The 23,010-nt window shown below is 40.5% G+C and overlaps 1 protein-coding gene across 5 annotated transcripts in view; it reads right to left on the bottom strand.

Moving 5' to 3' along the window:
• HIVEP2 (HIVEP zinc finger 2) overlaps positions 1–23,010 on the bottom strand; it is a 151,581-nt gene that overhangs the window by 92,601 nt on the left and 35,970 nt on the right. For all 5 annotated transcript variants that reach the window (XM_062572445.1, XM_062572446.1, XM_062572447.1 and 2 more), the window contains exon 2: positions 18,877–18,982. The gene's annotated coding sequence lies outside the window, so the exon portion shown is untranslated. The remainder of the gene's footprint in view (positions 1–18,876; positions 18,983–23,010) is intronic.

Below are 23,010 nucleotides of genomic sequence, written 5' to 3'. Positions count from 1 at the left end.
TGATGCTTAGGAGTCTAAAAGTTAATGACTTTCTTTGCATATTTAGAATCTAAGTATAGTACAGTACTTATACCAATCTGATGCTTACTTCACTGACATACTTTTGAAAAGCATTGCTTATCCAAAAAAACACTCAAATTTTTATACCTTTTACCCTGTAAAGCAGGAGGAAGAAATGTCCCAGGCTACTAACTCCTTCCTCACTTTCTTCATCTATGATAAGATTACTAAAAATAACACTGCAAATTATTTTACCATAGCTGTTTCACAAAGCCCCCATGTTTCTCTCTTGCATATGCTGGCAGTCCACTTGGCCTAATTTAACAGCCCTAAGAAGAAATATTCATTGGTGCCCTCTAGCTGATTATCCCAACCAATGTGCTGCAGAAGCAAGCAGTCTTCCTTCTTTCTCCTGCTATCATTCCTGCACCTTTCGTTGCAGCCCACTCAATGCAACATCCGGGAATAAAGCAATTCACTTCCTACAGAAAACGTAGGAGGCAAAACATTCAAATCCTCTAGTGCTCTCTATTGTAGGAGCTCTCAAAATCACACAAGTGTCATGAAGAATAGGAGGTGTAAATCTGGAAGGTACCACGTCACTAACAACCTGTCAAATATCTAAATATACTTTTTAGCAAGTTTGCTAATTCAATAGGAAAATACAACCTGCAAAGTTCACATGAAACGCACAAAGTCTCTCACCTGTTCAGAAGTGGTTATTATAATTCTCTCCTTTGTAAAGAGGTTTTAAATAGCTTATATGAGAAACTCACATATTATATTTTGTCACCTATTCTGAAATTAACTCCAGTTAATCCGTCATGTATTAAACAGCTTCAAAACTCATAGTTTAGGATCTCAGTCATGTCTTTACCCAAGTCTGAGAAACTGAGACAGGAGAAAGCTTACATCTGCTTTTACGCTGCCATCTACTGAAGAAACACATTCTCTATTCCAACATACCATGTTCCCATCCTCTGTCACTTAAATCCTTCTCCAAAGGAAGTTTATCAGATAGGATTAAAGTGCATGCCCACATCATCAAAACATATTATAGTTATGACAAGGACTTTCCTAGAGAACTGCTCTGCCCTCTTGGTCGTAAACACTTGGAGGCAGGGACACTAAAGTGCATCCCCAGCTCCTGTTGTAGTGCAACACGGGAGGCAAATGAAACGATGTCTAAATCCTGAAGCAGAGATTTCCTGGTTATAGAGAAATTCAGCATAGTTTCTGGCTCCTCATAAACAGCTGTGGCATCTCAGGGCTGGGGACAGGAGAAGCAGCCCCTTTCCACCAGTGGCCTCAGGCTGCAGGGCAGCTCCTTGGCATCTTTGCAAGCTCAGCTCCAAGGGGCCTCAGTGGCCACCAGCCACTAGAGGACTGAAGAGATGGAGAAGCTCTGTAGAAAGCAGAGTTAAAGTCTCTTTTCTTCCTTCTTGCTCAGATGTATCAGGCAGAGGCTGATCCTAGTTTTCTGTCTCTATGCATTTAGTTAAATGCTGTACAGACCCTATATGTCCATATCAATCATTAATCAAAGAAAGCATAGGACAGAGACCAGGATCTGAAGTTCAACAAAAATACTGCAGAACTGACTAATTTTTACAGTTACATTCATAATTGTCAAAATGTCTGTTTATACCTTAATTGAGAAAAAGAAAACTGCATCATACACTCTGTTATTTCTGTGTCTGGATAGCAGCTTTAAAATAATAACCATTCAAATGCTTGGGAAACACAAGGTTGTTCCTCTAATATCCAACTGTACTTGGAAAGTTAATTTCCCACATGCTTTTTGTCTGCTGAAATACGGAACAGGCTAATCACACTGGAATGTCATTTTGGAAGGATTCTCATTTTCTGTTTCTCTGATACCTTATTACAACATTACAGCTAATAGTACTTTCATCCCTTTAGCAAAAGGATACCATAGATTCAGCCAATAATCGTTACGAGGATGCAAGCCAATCGGTCACTAAAAGACCAGTGGGTTGTTTGAAACAGGAAGAGTCAACAACTCTTGTTCTTTTATATCGTTTTATTTTATTCCTTTCAGAAAATGAAATTTGGGGCTTAATTTTTTTTTTTTTTTTTTTTTTTTTTACAACCAGCTTTAATTTCTGTCAGTTTTTATACAGTATATCTTGTACAAGGAGGCAGATTTATGCAACATTTTCACTACTTGTGGAAGCCAACGGACTTTTCAAAAGCCTATTCCCTTGAAACATAAAGAAACTCAACTAACCTTTATACAGAATAGGTAGGAATGTGGCAGATGGGCAGTGAAGGTGATATCCATGGGGTAAAAGGAGATGAGGAAAAACAAGGATTTGGCAGAAATGACTTTTACTACTCTAAATAGTAAAAATGTATTGCTTTTCATCATATATTAAAATAAATGTAAATGAAAGACAGAACAAGAATCATAATCATAACTGAATGTACCCATCTAAATAAGTATAAAACAATGCAGAGATGTCCTGCTGTAGCAAAACTTGATATTTTTAAAAACGCTGTATCTGAGGTAGGAAGTAGATGAATGATCTCTTACTGACCTCATTAGCATTCTGTAGAGAACACACACTAAAATGGTATAGGAATACTGCTTTGTTTTTAATTAAAAGTAAAGAGACTATCTGCTTTACAAACAGAGAGCAAGGGAACACCCCAAATTAGCAAATTATTTTTATGAAGTTTCTACAACTTTTGAAGCAAGGCAATTTTGGAACAGATATTTGGCTCAGTTAGGATGGAATAGTATGGAGCATTTAGTCACTGTGTCATACAACATTAGATAAACCATGACACTGATGTCAGAAACATAAAAATAAGCATGATATTCTCACTCTGCTGTGTATCAGCCCCTTAAGGCTTTTCTTCTGAGCAGCAGATTCTAGCTCTGGCAAAATAAGTAATACAGATTATAACTGAAAAGAGAATTTAAAATATTATTAAAGTAGAGGCTTATGAGGCAACATGATGAATTATTTTATTTAGAAGTATGCACTTGGTATTTGTCTTCGTATGTAAACACCACAGCAGAAATCTATGACAAGTAATAATAAACAGCAGGTGGGTTAGGCGTGAGGTTTGTTTATTTTAGATTTTTAACATGAAAAGCAGTATTTCTATTTTGAAAACAAGTATACTTAAAGTTAAAATTCTGAGCAATTAATTATTCAAATTCATATTATGATAACTATGAATAATGGCATAATTACTGTTTTTATGCTAAAGTTTTAAAGCAAGTCAATCCACCAAACTAAGCGTAGTTGTTGCCTAAGTGCCTGGAACTAAGATTTGCTGAAATGAGAAACTAGTTTTTGACAGCAATAGCCTCTCCTGCAGTTGCAGCAAAAGGATCTGAGGGTTCTTCCTCATTTCAGTGTATTAGGTCTGATCAATAACTAGCTCATCATAGCTGAGTACTCGCAACCGTAAGTTCAGGAAAGTCTGCTTTACTTTTCCAAGTTATTAATTATAAATACTTTTAAGATCTGTTCTTCACAAATCTCTAGAACTTTAAGAATATGGTGATGAAAAATAACATAACTTTGGTATTCGCAGGAGTCTGTTGGCATTTTATGTATTGCACTAGACTGTAAAGGCCCAAATACAACGGATCTGTGCTAGTGCAGAGTGTCTAGGAGGTACTCTAAAGCCTTTTATTCCTTGACAAAAAATAAAAACAATAACTACAAACAAAATATTCTGAAATCACATTCATTTCAGTTTGAAATTTCATGGCAAGTCTGCACAAATGATCTTTGATTTAGTAGTCACAGGTGCTGACAATAAAAACCTGATTCCAAAGGTATATCCTTTTCTAACCCAGTCTGGAAAAGGAAACGCATAGAGTGATTCAGGGCTAAAGAAATGGTGAGCAGAAAAGGGGCAGCGTAAGAAACACAGCTATCATTCAAACACACTGATTACTACAGTAATATAATATTCAACTTAGAACCACCTCACACATTGAAAAAACTCTAGTGAGAACACCAACTGTATTCAATATGGCCAAATGTTATAATTAAAAGATTGGCACAAATTGACTCAAAACTTTTCAAAAATCAAAGAAATGTTGTTCCAGCCTGGCTGATTTCATTTGTCTGCCCTAAAACAGAACGGCTCACTTGGGCTGCTGGGAGGCCAAAAGAACAGCCCTTGTACCCCCACTGCGACACCAGCTGCTCCCCTTGTTTTTCTTTTCTTCCTTTTTTGTCTCTCTTTTTCTTTTTTTGTCTCTCTCTCTCTCTTCACACACAGGCAGAAGCTGAAAGACCCAGATCTGCCTCCTCCTTCCTTCTCCTGGAGTCAACCCGGGGATCCAAGCCCACAGCTCCCACTTTGCCAGCACACGCCTGATTAGCCACACTACCCAAAGCGACCATTAGGGAGGAAGGAGCGAGCAACCTTTCGTCTCTCCTACGTGCTGTTCTGTTCTCCACACACTACCTGAGCATGCAGTGAGTCAGACAGCTCGTGCAAACAACTCTCCAGCCCGGGGCCGGGCACACAGTGTGGACGCAGCTTTGTGCTCCAGTGAGGGCGACTGCACAGCGAGCTGCTGCCCTGGAGCAGGGCTTTTTTCTTTTGCTTCTTTTGCCCTGCTGATGCCGGCGGCATGCTCCTGCCAGCTCTAGAGTTTGTCCGGACTAACGGAGGAGCCAGTTTGGGGTGCTAAATCATCAGAAAGCTAGCTGAGCAAAACCACCCCCAGACACCTACTAGCTCCCTGCCAGTTGGGCTTCCTAAATCAGCGTGCCGCGGGCTGAGGCAAGCAGCCAAGCTGGTGCCTGGCCGCCAGCCAGCAGGATGCAGCGAGGCCGGGGAGCAGGACCAGCCCCACCAGGAGCAGCGGGGCATTCCCCGGCAGCGATGTGGAAATTCGTTCGGAGAGGCGGGAGGCCAGTCCGCCAATCTCAGCTGAGCTCTTGCTTTGACTCAGGGCGTCTGCTGAGCCGCAGAGCCCAGACCGCTGAGATAAAAGGCCATGTCTCAAAGTGGAGGAGTATTTCAGATGTTGTTGGTGACAGCCACAGTGCAGGAGGACTGAGCACACCCGTAAGGCTGCAAACAGGAACTTGCAGGCAGAGCAGGGGGGAGGACAGGGGATGTCCAAACCACCCTATGCAAAGGAGGAGCTGAACTAGGGCTTCTCCTTCCCCACAAGGGCTCAACTAAAAGAGGAACTTGCCCTCCAGCTATGTGAATTTAGCTCTTTTTTCTTTTGCCTGTTAGAGTTGTCCAAAACAAAAGATGTCCGACACTTCAAAACGACCTGCTTTTTAAATTTGTAAAATATTTTTCCTTTTTTTTCTTCACGCCAAACTACACAATTAAATTCATGGTTTCTTCTAAAAGAAGTTGCTTCTTTTCATATTGCAAGATCTTTTCTCATTACCCAACAACTAGGAAAAGGAGAAAAGAATCAAATCCAGAATGCATTATTCAAGAATCAGATTTATTGATAAAGCACACAATTACCAGATACAAACAAATCACATTGCTTTGCCTTTTTTCCTTTCTTCTTTTTTTTTAGAACATGAATACAATACAAAAACTTGAAGAGACTCTCCAGAGAGTTCTCTTCAAAAAATATCCTCTCTCATTAGTTATACTCAAATTCTTTTCTTCCTAGGACTCCCTCAAATCACCAGCTATAATTGTTATCTTTGGAATATATTAGACTAAGAAGAAAGCATTACTTTGCCTATTTGGCCTAAAAAAGGGGGAAATTTCTCTCTTTCCTCATCCTGGCATCTCTACTGAAATGAGATTTTCTAGGTTGCTCATGCTTACCCATTCATAGATTTGTCTTTTCTCTTGCTGATGTATCTTTTGCTAAAGAAAAGTTCAAAAGTTCAGTTAGCAATAGTCTGATTTCTTAGATTGCTTCATAAGCCTCTGGGTTAGTTAATCAAGAAATAAGAAGACTACAACACATAGCAGTACATAAACCAGATGCAATATTATTAACTGCTGTTAATAAGCTTTAACAAAAATGCCAACATACACTTATTTTTAATTATTTATAGAATACGTAAGCAGTCTATCTGTAATAAGATAGATTTAACCTCTGAAAGACTTTCTGCTGTTGTGTTGCTAGTCTCTCAGTACAACTGTGGCTGTTGTTAATTAAATAAATAATTTAGCATAGAAGACTTCATTGAGTACCAGCCAGAAGTACTGGGATTGGGTGAAAAAAATCACTACAGGCTAAATGCCAGCACTCCTTCACAAAATCTGAGGAATGACTTCCCTACAGCAACCATTTCACAGTACCATTCTATGCAGTTTAATTGATCTCTGCTACAGAACGGTACTAAAAAATATCAATTTCTACGTATTTTAAGAGAGTCAATGTTCTGTTGTTTTCATTCTCATTTGGTTGACTTTTTCCATTAGTTTTACAGTGTCTTGTGTAGAATTATCTGCATTTTTTTTTTCATTGAGGGAAAAGTCCTCCTCATTATTACTTCTTGTTGTATCACTATCACCAAACTCATCCTCCACAGACAGTATGTTACTGATTTAAGATCATGTCAATCATCCAGTCTTCTTCAATTTCTTCATCAAAGACCTGGATGAGGGGGCAGAGTGCCTCCTCAGCAAGTTTGCTGATGATACCAAGCTGGGAGGAGTGGCTGACACACCTGAGGGCTGTGCTGCCATTCAGAGAGACCTGGAGAGGCTGGAGAGCTGGGCAGAGAGGAACCTCATGAGGTTTAACAAGGGCAAGTGCAGAGTCCTGCACCTAGGGAGAAATATCCCCATGCACCAGTACAAGCTGGGGGCTGACCTGCTGGAGAGCAGCTCTGCAGAGAAGGACCTGGGAGTGCTCGTGGATGACAGGTTGACCGTGAGCCAGCAATGTGCCCTTGCAGCCAAGAAGGCCAATGGTCTCCTGGGGTGCATTGGGAAGATTGTTGCCAGCAGGTCGAGGGAGGTGATCCTGCCCCTCTACTCAGCCCTGGGGAGGCCTCATCTCGAGTACTGCATCCAGTTCTGGGCTCCCCAGTCCAAGAGAAGACTGAGAGGGGATCTTATCAATGTCTGTAAATATCTTAAAGGAGGGTATCAAGAGGATGGGGCCAGAATCTTTTCAATAATGCCAAGTAACAGTACAAGAGGCAGCAGGCACAAATAGAAATACAGAAAGTTCTACCTGAATATGAGGAGAAGTTACTTTACTGTGAGGGTGACAGAGCACTGGACCAGGTTGCCCAGAGAGGCTGTGGAGTCTCCTTCTCTGGAGATATCCAAAACACACCTGGATGCGATCCTGTCTAATATGCTCTAGGTGACCTTGCTTGAGCGGGAAGGTCGGACTAGATGATCTCCAGAGGTCCCTTCCAACCTCAACCATTCTGTGATTCTGTGATCCCTTACTTTGATTTCCCATTTATATACTAGCTTTACCAGCCAAACTCAGGTTACTTCCTCCTCTACCAACCTCCTCTTATCAGTGTACATATTACCAGTTTTTAGCGTTTAACAATTACTATACTGTTATTTAGGCATTTTCAAAACCACAGGAAAAAAAAAATCTAGTTTTCTGCTCTGATCTAAATCTACTTCAAAATCCATTGCATGATCCCACAATAAATATTATGGTGCAACTTCAATACCTGACAGCAGCATAAACATCAGCAAATTTTCATGGGCAATCACAAGCATCTCAATTATCTGAATAGTGTCTCAGTCATCAAAAGGACAGCCTGACCTACTGCATGGTCAATGTTTTTCTATGCATTAATGATTTTAGAAAACCAAAGCAGAAAAAAAAAAAAGCCTTGACGCGCACCTTTAGAGAAGAATTTTCCCTATATTTTGCATGTGCAATGTAAGGCACGAAGTGCTTCTCCCCCACTGAGAGGAGCAGGGACCTTTGGGGGCACCAAAGGCAAGGCTGTGGCTGGCATGCCAGAGCTCCTGGGCTAACCCACAGCCCCACATAACTGTGCTGGAACGCGAGCTCCAGGCCTCCCAGCCAGGTTGGGTTTCAGGTGCTTGCTGCAGTGTCATTCCCTAAGTCTTCCCAAGACTTCTCTTTGTCTTGTAAGCTTTGGCAAGCAGCATGTTAACACTTAGGATATAAAAACACACCAACATTTAGAAAGAAAAAGCACCTTTATAGAGCTGCCTTATTAAGGAAATAATAAAGGAAATACATTCTTCTGTGCACACAATTTACCTTAAGGTAAATAAGCTCCAAATGCTGTGTATATTGCATAGCTCTCAGATCCCTATTCAACCACTTACAATATTTTGGCCAATCGACTGACCCAAAAAGCAGAAGAAAAATGATGACTGCTGCAGGAAGTCAAGGGAGCAGCTTGTGAACCTGCATTCCTCTGCATCTGAAGAAGTCACTTGCTGAGCACAAAGAGCGTTTGCTAAGACTCGCCCTGGTACTGGCGATGTGATGCGAGTCACACTCACAGAGGTCACAAGAAGAAAAAAGGGAAGAAAGCACACGAAGATAAAGAGATTCAGAGTTCTACTGCAGTTAACTCCCCCAAATTTCATCCCTCTGCCTTGTTGCCCAGTTTCCAAAAATAACCTAAACAAAGGCAAGAACTGCGGAGGCAGGGAGCCTTAAAAGAGCTGCAGTTCAAAAATACAAAACGGTGGCAAGGGAATTGGGGGCGAGGAGGGGAAAGGTATGTTCTTTTTGGAAAAGAACAGGGACATCTTTTAGCTTTGTGGTATATGGATGTAGGTCGGCACTTGGAACCAGAATTCGAGGGATTTCGGGACCTGGCCCCTGGTGCAGGAGGACACGGTAAGGTGTACAGAAAGGGGACTGCCAGCCTTTCAGCCTCTCCTGGATTCTAACAACGATCTGGGCTTGTCTTGGACATTTCTGTCCTCACATACTGCAGCTCAGTGAATGGTTTCTCTTCAGGCAACCACACATTTCACATGTCTAGTACTGGAAGGTGCTTAGTGTTTTCCTTTATAAGTGAAGGTGCTTTAATGTGAAAAAACATCTCTTAATGACTAAGAGGAGAGTCAGCAGCAAGCATTTGCACCCAAAGAATTCTGTTCCTCCCACATTAAAGCAACCTCTTGGAAAACTGATTGCAAACAAATTAACAAACAACTAGTATCTATCAAAAACAATTGTTACTGCTAGAAGAAAATTAAAAACTCACAGAGCCTAAAACAAACACTGGGGATTAAATCTGATTCCTACATACTGGACTGATCACCAAAGTGAGAGAAAAGAGAAAAATTCCTTCTGTCACGTAGAAATGTCTGCCTTGTTCAGATGGCATCTATGAAGAGTGATTTTCTCTAACACCTGGGAAGAAAATTCAGCTACCAGTTGAGAGATTTTCTTTTCACAAATATGAACCATTGTTATCGAGCTGGCTTTGATTTCAGGTGATGCAATACTGTATTATAATATCCCAATTCCATATTCAACTTCTTTTGCTTCTATTTTTCAGCAGTGATCAAAATAAGCAAGTATTAGCATGCATCTGCATAACTACAGTGTGATACAGGAATATTCCTACCAAAGGAATTCACTCCACCAAAGACAGTAAGACTGCGGTCAGTGTCAAAAGGTCTGTTTTCATGAACAGATATATTTCCCTCTATGCTTCTTTGCCACTTGCTTTCTCTGCAGTAGGAAAGATTATTAAGGTGCCATTGGCTCAAGTCCCAAAGTTTTAACCATAGAAATGTTCACCTTCACTCATCTACATCATAAATCCTACCACATACTGCGGAGTTTTTCAGGCACCACTCTCCAGTGAGAACCATTCTCTTTCCTGCAGAACAAACCTACCATTTGAACATACATTTCTCTTTAGCTTTCCTATCTGTTCTAACATCTTCTCCTGCTCTACAGACATTCATTCTTTTCTCCTAGACAAAAAAATTCACCCTGTATGAAGGGAAAAACACAAATCCTCTTTCACAGCCTGGTCTCCCTTTGTAAAGTCCCGGATTACATATGAAAATGGAAAAAGAGATGAAGCTATCTACTAACAATAAATATTTTATCATGGGTTTTACAATATTGTTTCACTTACAGCTCCTAAATCTTGAAGTAAGGTCATAAAGGGGCTTACCTTCCCTTTTAGCTTGATTTCCTACAGAAGTATGATATCTGCTGTAGCACTGTCTTTTAGTCTCCCCCCTCCCCAGCATGGCTGAAGCCAGTGCTCAGTTTCAAACACATCTGAAAGAGGAGCTGAAGTCACAAAGATAATTAAATTCCCACAAGTTTCACCAAAATTGGTAGCTGGCTACGAGGAGGAAATGCGAACAAATGCCGACACGGAGGGCACAGCCAAGAACGAGCAGGGCCCTGCGCACGTCGCCCGGCCGGCTTGCCCAGCCCCACGCGCGCACCCGCCAGCCAGGCAGCAGCTGGACACCTCCAAACTCCTCGTGTAATGGGCAACCTCCCGCCTGCTGGCCACCAGGTACAAGACGTGGGTGCAAACTGGGGTGGGGAAAGGCCTAAGGGAGAGTCGATATTAGCAACACTGCTTACAAAACAACTTATTTTAGAAAAAGGGTATTTGTCCCCTTCGTATTTTTAAACCTTCCTCCAGAACCACAACAAAAGCTTAGCTTCAAAGCACTAAGAAAACAGGAAGCAAAACCGGCAAAACTGAGGTGGAGGTTTGGGGCTTTGGGCAGGGTTTAACTCTCATAATTTTTTATCTTTTTCTCTCTCTTAGGTAATGATTTTCAAGTGGCGCAGCTGGCCCTGTTGATGACCTACCCCGCAACAATCTTCTTCTGCCTTCTACCACCATGAAAGTCACCACAACCTGAGAAAACAGCCTGCGGCAAATGAGGACCCCAAGTGGGCCAGACTCTGCCTCCTTAAGAGAGGCAGCAAAGCAGCTGAGGGAGAAGCATTTTTAGGAGCAAAGTTGAGCAGAGTGGGAAGGAGACAGCTTCACACAGCCTTAGCTTCTTTTCCCAGGGGAGCAGCGGCTGAGAAGGAAAAACACCACAAGCCTCTCATCTTCTTCAGTTTGCCACAAAAGAGGGGTGTATTTTGCAGTAGGATCTGGTGAGTCTGACACTGAACTTAGTTCAAGTGACATGAAACGTTAATGTTTAGGAACAAGGTAGGTGGAGAGGAGGAGGAAAGAAGACATTTGTTATTTGATGTAAAATTCATTCAAAAGCTTCTTTTCACAGCCAGAAAATTTCCATTCAGCTGTTTATTTCTGGTGGCCAAGATAGCTCGAACAAGTGAAAGTGCAGGGATCTAGAGGGAGCCCTCATGCCTGCCTGCGTAACCACAGCTCTTCCTCAGATATGCTAGAGGAGAACCAGACGCATTTTTCTGACTACCAACCTTCATAGTTACGATGAGTAATTTTCCTGTTTTCTTGCATTTCTGGTAAACTTGGGGTGAAAGGGCAGAGGAACACGACCCTCCCACCCTGCCACGCAAACAGTAACACAGAAAGTCTGCCCTGTTGACCGAACTATTACCCACGTCGCGCTGTTAGGCTTAGCGGCGAACTGGCACAACCCCCATCAGCACCAGCGCTCTGGCCTCACCCGCTTCCCTCCCGATGCGATCCAAGCCCTGAGAGGCTTTCCAGAGGAATGCAGAAAAGGCAGGTGTCCCCAAGGGACCGTTCCCAAGTGAAGGAAGGGAGTAGTGGCCTAACCCCTGAAGAGGGAAGAAAAACATTGAAAATTGTTACGGGAGAGCGTTTCTCCACACTGCTGTCCAGGCCCTATGGGAGTCCCAGAAGTACCATGTGGGGAATGTCACAAGCTCTTGGCATCACAGCTGTAACCACCACTATTGAAAATTTTGTGGATCGGCATACCAAACTAATCTATATAGTTCTCTTTTTTTTTTTCTGTTCGTCTCAGTCTGAATTGTCTTCCTTCATCACTCTGAAATCTCCTCCTGCTTGACGTATTTTAATTTTCTCACTCTTATTTATTTATTTTTGTTACATCTGAAAAACTACTTTTCCCTCGCACACACCAGCCCATCATCCCTTTCCTGTTTCATGCTCTTCCCAGCCCCCTGTTGTTTCTCTGCTGGCCTTTCTGCTTTCGCTCTGCTTCCTCATGCCTCTCTCTTCCTGTCCTTAGTTTGTCTCCTCGTTTTCTTCTGTCTTTGATGTTCCTCTTGGTGCTTTCTCTTCATCTTTCCTGCCAACCTGAATGAGGTGCCCTATCAGGAAGATATTCGGAAAAAAACAGATAGCCTGTTTGGTGTTATGCTAGGTCACAGCACCTGATAGGAATTTTTAGCCTCACTTACTACAGAGCTTTACTTGCAGGCATCCCGCTATTCATTGAAGATTGTATGTACAGTCCTGCTATGGAAAAAAAGGCAGGAAGAGGTATCACATAATTTGGGAAAAATTTAAATCCATATATTTAATGAGCTACATCTGCTATTAATTTTGGCGGGCTGTGTAGAAACTACAAACCACACAATGATAAGTTTGGGAGAGTGTCAGATGGAGCACTAGACAAGCGGCTAGGGCTTCCAAGCGCCGCTCTCCCCTGTAAAGCGACTGCTCAAAAATGACACCTTCTTACTTTGCAGCTCTGCTGCCTCGAGGGTGAATTTCACCCCTTTGTGGAATGCCAACACAAGGTCACTGAATCATTTCAATCCTGTTTATGCCCTTAGAAAAGATTTACTCATGTTGTGCTGGTCTCCTGAACAGGGACAGATTTCTCCCAGTAGAAACTCAAGGACAGAGTTCCCATTTCCATGGAAAAAAGAACTACTTCTTTTAACAAATAATTTTCCTATTTTTTTAAATAATAATAATAATACAGATAAGAGAGAGATTAATTTTATTCCTTTTCGCACAGCAACTTAAGAACAGTTGACCAAATTCCAGCTGCAGGGCTATATTCTCTCCTCAGTTACGCCATGAAACCTTGCTGAAATCTATAGGCCAGATTCACTGATATGTTCTGGCTGCTTTGCATGTTTTAGCAATGCAAAGCAGCTGTAAATCCAGTTTAAGTTGCCAGATTCTGTCAGCTTTACTATGCCAGATTAGCACTGCTGTTAGATTCAAAAATACCAACATCTGGAGGTTCCCCCATCTCCCTCTCCGACTTTAAACCATGGAAGTTTATAATTCTTCTACCAGCTGGCAGTTTGCACAACTAGCAGGACCAGCCTTAGGTATTTTTTCACCAAGACTAAAATATATTTGTTACAATCCCCCATGTGATATTCACATAGATCAAACAAAACAATCAACAAATCAAACAGAACAGATCAAACAAAATTCACTTGGTGATCAACTCTAGGTTACTCCCTGCCAACTGCCCAGTTGTTCCAGAGAATGACTCCTGACTCTGTCTGGGAGCAGGTGTGCTACGACTAGCAGTCTACAAAGTGAAGCAGGCAAAACCAAATACGCTGTTTCCTTGTTCTTTTACATTTCTTTGGATGTCAGGAAACAGAGCTCAGCCTTCTTTCCGGCTCCTCAGCCAGGGGAGGTGAAGGAAACTGGAGGTGGATATAAAGAAAGGCAGAAAGAGGATAGATCAAAAAAAAATAAAATCAAGAAAAATAATACAAAAACCCTAAACACTGCTTCACTCTGGGGACAAAACAGTAAAGCAGTACATCTTGGAAAAAGTAATTCCCCTGACTGACCAAGTCTTTCTCTCTGGGGATATACAACAGTCTCAGGAATTAATAGCATTTTCTTGCAACATTCAGCTGCTGCTGCACTTACAGTCTTAAAAAAACATCATTTGCCTGAGAAAAACACATGCAAAAAAAGAATGTGAGAGACTTTGAGGGGACGCACGTATTCATGTCAGTTCTGATTTTCTAAGAACAAAAGCTTTATCTATAAATAAATAAATGCAAAATATTCAGTATATTTTATTTATTTCCAACTCACTCCCAACCCCTTACTCTGAATGCATTAATACATACACCTTAAACACAATTGGGCTCTTCATGTTGCCATGGAACTGAAACCTTTGCAGTTTAGATGGTGATGTACGCCAGGAAGCATACTGTTCTTACACTTCCTATAACAGAAGCAACATCACTGCATAGCATTAACTCCCTTAGTATTTAAGGCATTCAGTGTCTTTCTTGTCTGTACGTCTTCACGCAGACTTTGCTTTTTCCATCTTACCACATGTAAATGAAACACATTTGACATAGCTGTTCTTGTCTTTACGAAGTCTATAGCTCACATGCTGAGCACATTTTATAACGTGCATAAGGTCCATAAGACTGTGGACTTTCCCTTTTTAATACAAAGCTGTTTAAAGGCATGCAGCAGCTGAGACGAGGGCTGAGGAAAACATATGAAATGTATGTGGATATAAGATTGTATAATATAGCAAGGCAGTATTTTACTAGATTTTTGAAGCCTAGCTTACATACCCATCGCTAACACTCTTGACACACATTCTGAATATTCTTTACTACCCTCTGAATGTTTCTCCAGACAACCAAACTACACTGTAAGGTTCTTGGAGCAGTTGCCAGTCTTTCTATATCTTTGTTTCACAAACTGTCGACTTTCAACAGTAAGCAGAGCTTTGGGCACTTCTGTTATAGAAAGAATTAGTCAGTACAACTATGTGTCATCTAAAGATTCAGCCTACAGTAACTATCTTAAGCAGATCTGAGGTTTTTGCAAAGTTTCTGTGTTGCACACACAATTGCAAATGCATCTATTTTTATGTTCAAGGCAAAGGTACACAGATATCCATGCTTATAAAAAAGATGGCCATAATAAATAAATAAATAAATAAATACTAATGCATATAAATATTGCATTCGTAGCTGCAGAGACAGCTGGAAGCCAGTTCATGGTGTGAAGCCAGTTTGAGGCTTTTATGCCCTTACTTAAATATTTGCATAGTATTAAGCTTAAAATTAGAGAGTTTACTTAAGGAACTTGCTGAATTGTATATATGGAAAAACAAGAGGGAATTCAGCTTCTCTACACGAGGGGAGATTCTTTGGATGCCTTTTCCATCCCATGAATTCCTGGATAGCATAAAGACAGAGAGACTACCAACCGGGGAATTCCCCTTTCACTTTCCAGAAAATTTTGTGCGCAAGTCGGATAGAAAAGCAATAATCCTGGTAGGTATTTTATGAAGAAGGCATTTGTTGCTTAGGTTCTTATCCTTCGACCACCTGGTAACACTCCTGCCTTTTAGTATTGTCCCCAGTAAAGAAAAGATCCATTCACAGAACACCTCCAATTGAGCAGGATTTCTGAGTATTTGTGCTACAAGCGACCTCTTTCTTGTCAGCAATTCCTCGTGGCTGAATCAGCCTGCCTGGAGTTAGTGATTTCCTGCAGTTCACTGCCCTCAGGGATATGAGGTTGTGACTGCTCATAAAGAAGCTTTCTGCAGCAGACTTTCGCCCCTGGTGTCCCTCTGTTTGCCAGCAGAAGGTACAAAGCACTGTTGTCTTTCTGTATCAAAACGGAGTCACTGCTCACCTGTCCCCGGGTGCTAGCACGTGCTGAGCTTGCTCCTGCATCCGGGGGCACCAGCAGGCTCGGATTCTTCCACAGAATCCGAGCGCTCCCACCAGGCGTGCGCCATGCAGCTCATCCTGCACACCAGACTTACACCCCCCACACCCTGTCTTCCACAAATCTCACAAGGCAGAGAGTCCCAGCAAGGACTTGCGAGTGCCAGTGCCCTGGAAGTCAACAGCACCCTACAGGTCCCCCTCTCCTTCCTGCCTCTCTGCCCCCAGAGGGCTACTTCCATGGAGGGGAAGTGGCATTTGGAGAATTACAGGGATCCTCCTGTTCTGGAGGCCTTGAGCTTTGTGGTAGTAGTAAAGAGTCCCAAATATTCATCCTACTGATGGAAAAAGTATGCTAGCAGTCCAAATAGCGCTGCCAAAGTGCAATTCTCTGTTTTCCTTTCACTTGCAATGAATTTCTGATAGTTGTACATCCTTACCACTACTTCCATTACCTCTGGTTTAAGTAAAGCTCTTGCCATCATTTTTTTAGTTACAGGAAAACGTATATTGTGCTACGATGAAAGGCCAGTGCAATGTCAAGAGCATTAAAAGGGCTCTAGGGACTGATTAGAGTCAAAAGGGAAAGGATTTATGATGGTTAATAAAGTTAAATCTCTCACAGCCTGCTTATTCTTTCCAATTTCAGGTAACCAGATCTTATAGGAAAAGTTATTAAAATGTTGGAAGTTATTACTGTCCACTTTGAAAGAATTCCCTAATACGGAAATTTAAATTCTGCAGTTAAGCACCTGGCCAGGAGAGAGTCCCGTTCACCAAAGCGTCAAAGTTGATACTGAGAAGCAGTGAGAGAGGAGATGTTATGTGCCTGGGCCTTTGACTAACAGTTTAATAGCAAAGACCTTGATACCAACAAATCTCTTCAGCATGTGCTTAAGTTAAATGGTCTCCAGTGGATCTTCAGCCTGACTTCAAATGAAGCTTCAGCTTTCACGCAACTACTGATATTTTCACGTGTGTTTAACTGCCAGATTGTATCTCGGCAAGAATAACACAAATCATAAAGGAAAAGTTTTCTCTCCTCTCTGTCAAATTGCACATTTAGATGGAAGAAATGCTAACCAATGAAGGCAGGCCTGCTCTGGCTTTTCATTCTCAACTTGGTTTCACATACACACCTTCCACTGAAGAATACAATGTAATTGGACTCTCTAGGTGTGATCTCAATTTTGTTCTAAAACAGTATATAATCTACTATGCCCCCAAATCAAAATAATTTTAACATTAATGTTTTCTCCACATTCAGTTAATGACACTGGGAAAGGCTAAAGGGGAGAGGAAGCCAGATTTTTCCAAAATACTGAGAATTTCATATCAGTATCTAGCAGCTGCATGGATCTCAAATTTTGATGTTTCTACCATTTAATACATTTTCCGTTTCTTTCCCTTCTGTCATTCTTTCACCAACCAATATCGATTTTCATTTCCTGTGGAAGTTTGCAATCTTTCAAAGTGTTAATGGTCTCAGAGGTTTTTCTGTAATAGTAAGAATCTAGTCCTTCTGAAGTCCTATCTTTTATGAGCTATGCTCCTGCAGATTAGTTTCCTGCAATGTTTGCAATGCTGCATGAGAATTGGCAAGAGAAGAAAACCAAAGTAAACCTCCCCAAAAAAACAAAAAAGCCCTTCACTTCCTTCTGACTCCTACAATCAACTATCAAAGCAAACTTAATTTTGATTTGAGTAGATGACAAATCTGTGAAAGTTACTACCTCATATCCAAAGAATTTGCACAAGGTGCAAAGTACAGAACCTTTTGCTATACAACTCCTCACAAGCACAACACCAAGTTGTCTGCTTTCTTTTTGTTCTCAGTGGGCTTTGAGACCTGCTAATGGTCACCATTCTGATAATCATTTTTCTGTATGAACCTGACCGTGGCAGTGACAGTCTCCAGGAGCTTCCTTTTTACAGAACCAGAATCAAGCCAGAACTAGAAACATCTTCACCATTCAGAACACAAGTTGCTTTAGTTGAGAATTGCTCTCCCCAAAACTCTGATTTGTTTAACAAAGCACACACTTCCTCTCCCCACTCCCAGTAAGGCTTCATCTTGCTTTCCATTTCTCACATCACTGATTTGACAGTAAATCACGCACATTTCCATCAGATGTTGTCTTCAAAATTATATTAAAAAACAGAATATTAAATCCAGATATACATTTTTAGACCAAACAGCCACCTCTCCTTCTCATCACTTTTTAACTTTTGAAGATAGGCAAGCATTTTTTATAATTGGGTCCTCTTCTCTTTGCCAGTTTGGTGATCCATTTCCTTGTAACTTGGTTTTTAACATTTGTATTTTTAACACTTAATCTCTAATTACTAGCTAATCACTAAACAAAACTTCCATGTAGGGAACATTACTTAAAGAAAGGTCTCAAATGCTACATGCATTCAACTCTCATAAAAGTGACAGAACATTCTTCCACCAGCTTCAGCTGGAGTTGCATCAGGGTCATGAATCAGATGAGGATGTTGCATGCTAATGGCTATATGATATGCCACGAACTGCTTAAAAGCATAAAATAATGATGTAACTATTCTCATAAAACCAGTTCGTTCATGGTTTTACAGTACCTGAGCATGTGTTAACAATTTCATGTCAGAACAGTAGAAAAGAAATGTGCCAGCTATCACTAACTTTTTTTCAGCCTCATAGGCCATAAGTTAAATACAAGTCCTCCCTTAACTAGATGTGGATCTTAGTCTCTAATTACTTGTACAGGGTGAGCAAAAAAGATTTGCTATATGGATTTAATTCCTATTGACATCTTGGTCAAAGACAGTGGGTGATGTAAAGCTAAACGTCAAGGGAATAACTGCCATCATCTGGCTGAATTTGGTAAAATGGAGTTAATTTGCACTTCTTCAAGGATTCACTGGTGTGTAAAATTAATCTAATTTAGATTGACCAGAAACTGAAAAATGGAATGAAGGAGAAAAGCAATTAATGACCTTTCCTAAGCACAAAAATTCTACTGCCATAACTGCAGTTAAAGGACAGAATCCTTTATGTTAACGCTACCACTGCTTTCTTTTTAAGAAAGGTAATAATAGGCTATATAGCTACCTGTCATCATTATACCAGTATAACTTCACCAAAGGAAACATTTTACTGATATCTGTAAAAAAATACATTTTCAAGACAATATTTATAGTTAAAGCAGTTCACTACTCTGTATATAGAACAAGCCTAGGAGATAAACATTTGTTGGAATGGCTGGGCTTAACTGATTATACATCTGGTTTAACGTTTACTTCAGTGACTTTTAGCACCTTCATGTTATTGTTACTGTGTTGTTCCAACAAGTAATGGCTAATGTAAGACGCAGAAGTTCACATACCATATAATTATGAATAACGGGTTCCCAGAGATGTGGCAGTGATAACATTGTCATCGTATGATTCAGTGTAGCTCGCTGTAGCTCACATACTAGAAGAGGCTCCCACCTGAAAACATAACAAAAACAGAGATGAAGTTGATCATTTATCAGAAGCTTACGTCAAGCTCCACTAATACATGTGCATTTTCACATGTTTATCCTCCAAGTAGAGGATAATTACAGAAATTATCCTTACAGAAATTATTTGCTTACAGAAATTATTTGCTGTTCACAATGGCAAGCAAAAGTTTTCTGCTGTGCTAACCCATTTTGTCCCATTACTCCAGATCAGATTTTAGACATGCTTTCAAAGCATTGAGAAGTAGTTTTCATTCTTAATGCATAGGCTGTAGCTATCTGATGTGCAGACTCAGAACTTCATATTTCCCAGTTATCAGGTTCTTGATCAGCACATAATTCCTTTGACTGCTACATCATCAGTTTGGCTTTCCTTTTCTTTTTTTTTTTTAATTGAAAAATCACTCGTTTAGAAGATAGAGCACTGCAGTTCCCTCATGAAGGGATCAAGGGTTCTTAAAGGAGTATTCTTTCCTACTGGTAACCACATACCACATCATCTTGCTTATAATCATTTGATAATTTAAAAACACTCGATCAGTGAGTCTGTGATTAAATATTTTGATATATAACACAAGTAATCAATAAATAGATACAGAAAATGAACCTCTACTAGCAGTGCTATCTTGAATGAAAAGATATGTATGACAGGAAATAAGTAAGCTGTACAGTTTAAAAACTGAAAAAGCATTTCCTCTACTAAAAGTAATGGCAAAATCACAACTGAATGAAGCAAATGTACATTTGGATAACCTAGAAGTTTAAGTATTAAATAAAAGAAAGCTTTCAAACTGCAGCCCCCTGAAAAAGTGTTTGAAACAGGAATTAAGTTCTCATTTGTTAATTTTATTGCCTCATTCTACAATACACAAGGATGTGGATAAAGCTGTTAACATACAGCTATTAGTGTAAAAGGCAGCTTAACTGGCTTTTCTTTATTCTGAAAATGTGAATAAAATGACTTACAGGATACCCAAAAATGTACCCAAACACACACATAAAGTGACATACCAACAGTGACAAGAAGTCACATGCGACAGAGCTAAAACTGTATCTCTTTAAATCAAGCCTTCCAAAACAGAAACTGATCTTCCTCCTGGTCTGCAAGTTGTATCTCATCCTCAGGTAAGATGTTTTCAAGAGTTTGGCAAACAACAAAGAATTTTAAATAAATGGTGTTGTTAGATTTTAGCCACAGTTTACATTTTTAAAATCATTCTAATGCTTCTTTGCCTCAGCACATCTCCAGAATGGCTTGGCTCTTGTTTTATTATGCTTCATTGGCCAGTCAACATCACCCACTTCACTGGCACCATATACTTCTTCCTTTTCTGCCACCTCAGTCAAGTCAGTGCCTCCTATACTTTGCATTTGCCCTTTGATAACAAGCATAAAATTGTATAAAGATTAAGTTAGGGAGAACATATTCCAAGATACACTTCCCATGGGTACAATGCTAATACGTAATATCTCATGTTTGCCTGCTCCAAAGCAGTATAAATACAGGTTGGAAAGCAGAACGAGGAGAGGACCCACATTTAAGTATACACATATTTAAATCCAAAATACTGAAGCGGGTTTCTGAGCGGCAGCATGGGACCCAGCCGCAGCATGGACGACGGCCCCCGGATGCACAGGGCAGCTGGCTGGCAGCGGAGTGCTCCGGCCATGCCCCTTTGCCAGGATTTCTGCGATATTGCCAGCTGCAAGCAGAGAGCCTGGAGGCTCTGGCCCACTGCCAGCTCCCCCTGCTCCACACCTCGGGGGGAGGTTTTCCTCTGCTGCCTAATGAGGAAACCCTGGCAAAAAGGCAGCGCACTGGGGCTGGAGCACCACCTCATTCGTGCTCACCCCGGCTGTAATCCCAGCAGGGACTCTTCTACCTTTTACTCACAGCCACATCTTGCTGCTCAAGCCACAAAGCGCTGACCAAGACAATGATGAACTTCTCAGAAACCTGGATGCAGCTTGGAGCTACTGCTAAACAAGTATGTACACTGGCTGAAACAGAGGGGATCAAATAAATATACCCTGGCAGGGGCTGCAGTGCCCAGGAGGGACTGAGAAAACACTGCGAGAGGGACCAAACTGGCTATGAGCAGCTTAAATACAGCAAAACTTGTAACATTTTTGACCTAACAAAGATCAGTGGCAGATCACAAACTTGTGAAAATCCACTTATCCTTCTGGAGAATTTTACCAGAAAGCACATAGGAAGGTCTCATTAGTCTCTGATTTTCAAAAATGCCAAAAGATTACTAAGTATCTGCATTCCTAGATAGAGACAGATAGATATATAAAAAAAGAGACAGATATAAAAAAAAGGAGAGCATTATCTGGATTTGGTGGATAACTTTAACTTACACAGTACCCAAAGGATTTTATATATATATATATATATATATATATATATATAAAAAAACATATAATTGAGGGAATATATCCCTCAATTTTTCATATCCAGACTTCACATTACAAAGTCACTTCCCTAAGACAGTCTTCTGAGTGCTAGATTCATTCTATTGAACTGTTTAAATTTTGCTTCCTGACAACTCCGTTTCACTTACCAAAGCATTTATCTCTCAACCCACTGCACACCTAAAAAGAATCTTCTCTCTTAGAGAAATTCTTATAGCATTCTCACCACAAAATTATGCTGCTAGAAATGGCCAGCTGTCTTGAACAGGAAAAAACAATAAGCTGGGCAACTCATTCTTTTCCTGCTCGCAGATTTCTTTGCAGTCATTTCATCAATCTTTTCCTATTGACTACACCTGATCATTTAACTTGCATCACTTCATTTACCTTTTAAAAAACTAGCAAAATTTTTCAAGTGAATAGTTTGTTTAAACTATTTTTTTTTCTTTTATGTTGCTACCCATTAACTGTGCTCCTGGAAAATGAATATTCTAAAACCAAAAACATACACCAGCACATGAACAGAAAAGAATGACGGCTAAGTAGCTACATGATGAACACAAATACATCACAACACACAGAATCAAATGAAATGCAGTCTTTCATCTCTAGTGAATTAGTTCAAAACTAATTCAGGTTGGTAGCAGTCAAAAGCTATTACTGTCTTTGTACTGTTCAATTTCCTGTATGAAATGAGTTTGGAAGTCTCTATTTAATTATCTTTTGACCCTTTTGCCCAGATTCTTTTCTGTGATTCTTAATTCTCCTCTTCAGCCAAGTCAAAGCCATGGTCCAGATTTTCAAGGCTGCTAGCCATACCCCATTTTCCTCAGTTCCTGCCTTGCTACTCACAGTCGAGATGGAAGGACCTCAGAGACCATGTAGGAGCATGCCAACATCACTCAAAACAAACCACTTCTGGTGGAGAGGGAGGGACTAAGGAGCAACTGCTGAGAGTAGACAGAACTACTTGCAAGTAACTTTCAAGAGCTTTACAAAGATCTTTCTGGTAGATACTGCCTGATATCTTTCTTTCACTGAGAAACAGGAAAGTTCTGAAAATACACACAGAAAATATGTCTTAGAAGAAACTCTTCTAAAGCAAAAGAAAGGTTTTTCTAGGTAAAGTAGAACCTTGGAAGCCTTCATGAAATCTGTAAACTATATAGGAGACCTGTAAGCAAGTTGTCCTGGGAACTATGGAAATATCTAGTGTAGAGAGGAATACACTAGGGACTTGGCACATAAAACTTCTCTTTCAGTCTCTGCAGAAAAACAGAATTCTAACAAAATGTACATAGCACTATCTAGCCATAGAAAATATACAGCTTGGGCAAGAGCTAACCTCCAGTGTCATCAATTAAGAACCTAGCTTTAACAAGCAATATATTTGCACTTTTAAGGAAATGCAAACATGAGGAACAGCTAGAAAAATTAAATGAAGTTGAAACATATTTCTCGCTGTCAGGTTACAGTAAGGTAGGTGTGCAATCACTTCTTAAAACTAACTGCACTGGTCTTAGAACAATGCTAAAACGTATCTATATATAACATACTACAGAGAAGTTACTCTCTTCCCCCCAAAGAAGTCCTTTCTTA

This window comes from Rhea pennata, chromosome 3 (genome assembly GCF_028389875.1).
Source record: "Rhea pennata isolate bPtePen1 chromosome 3, bPtePen1.pri, whole genome shotgun sequence".
In the NCBI taxonomy this organism is placed as follows: domain Eukaryota; kingdom Metazoa; phylum Chordata; class Aves; order Rheiformes; family Rheidae; genus Rhea; species Rhea pennata.
The sequence above is the reverse complement of the archived record's forward strand: the minus strand, read 5'-3'. Positions and strand labels throughout refer to the sequence as shown.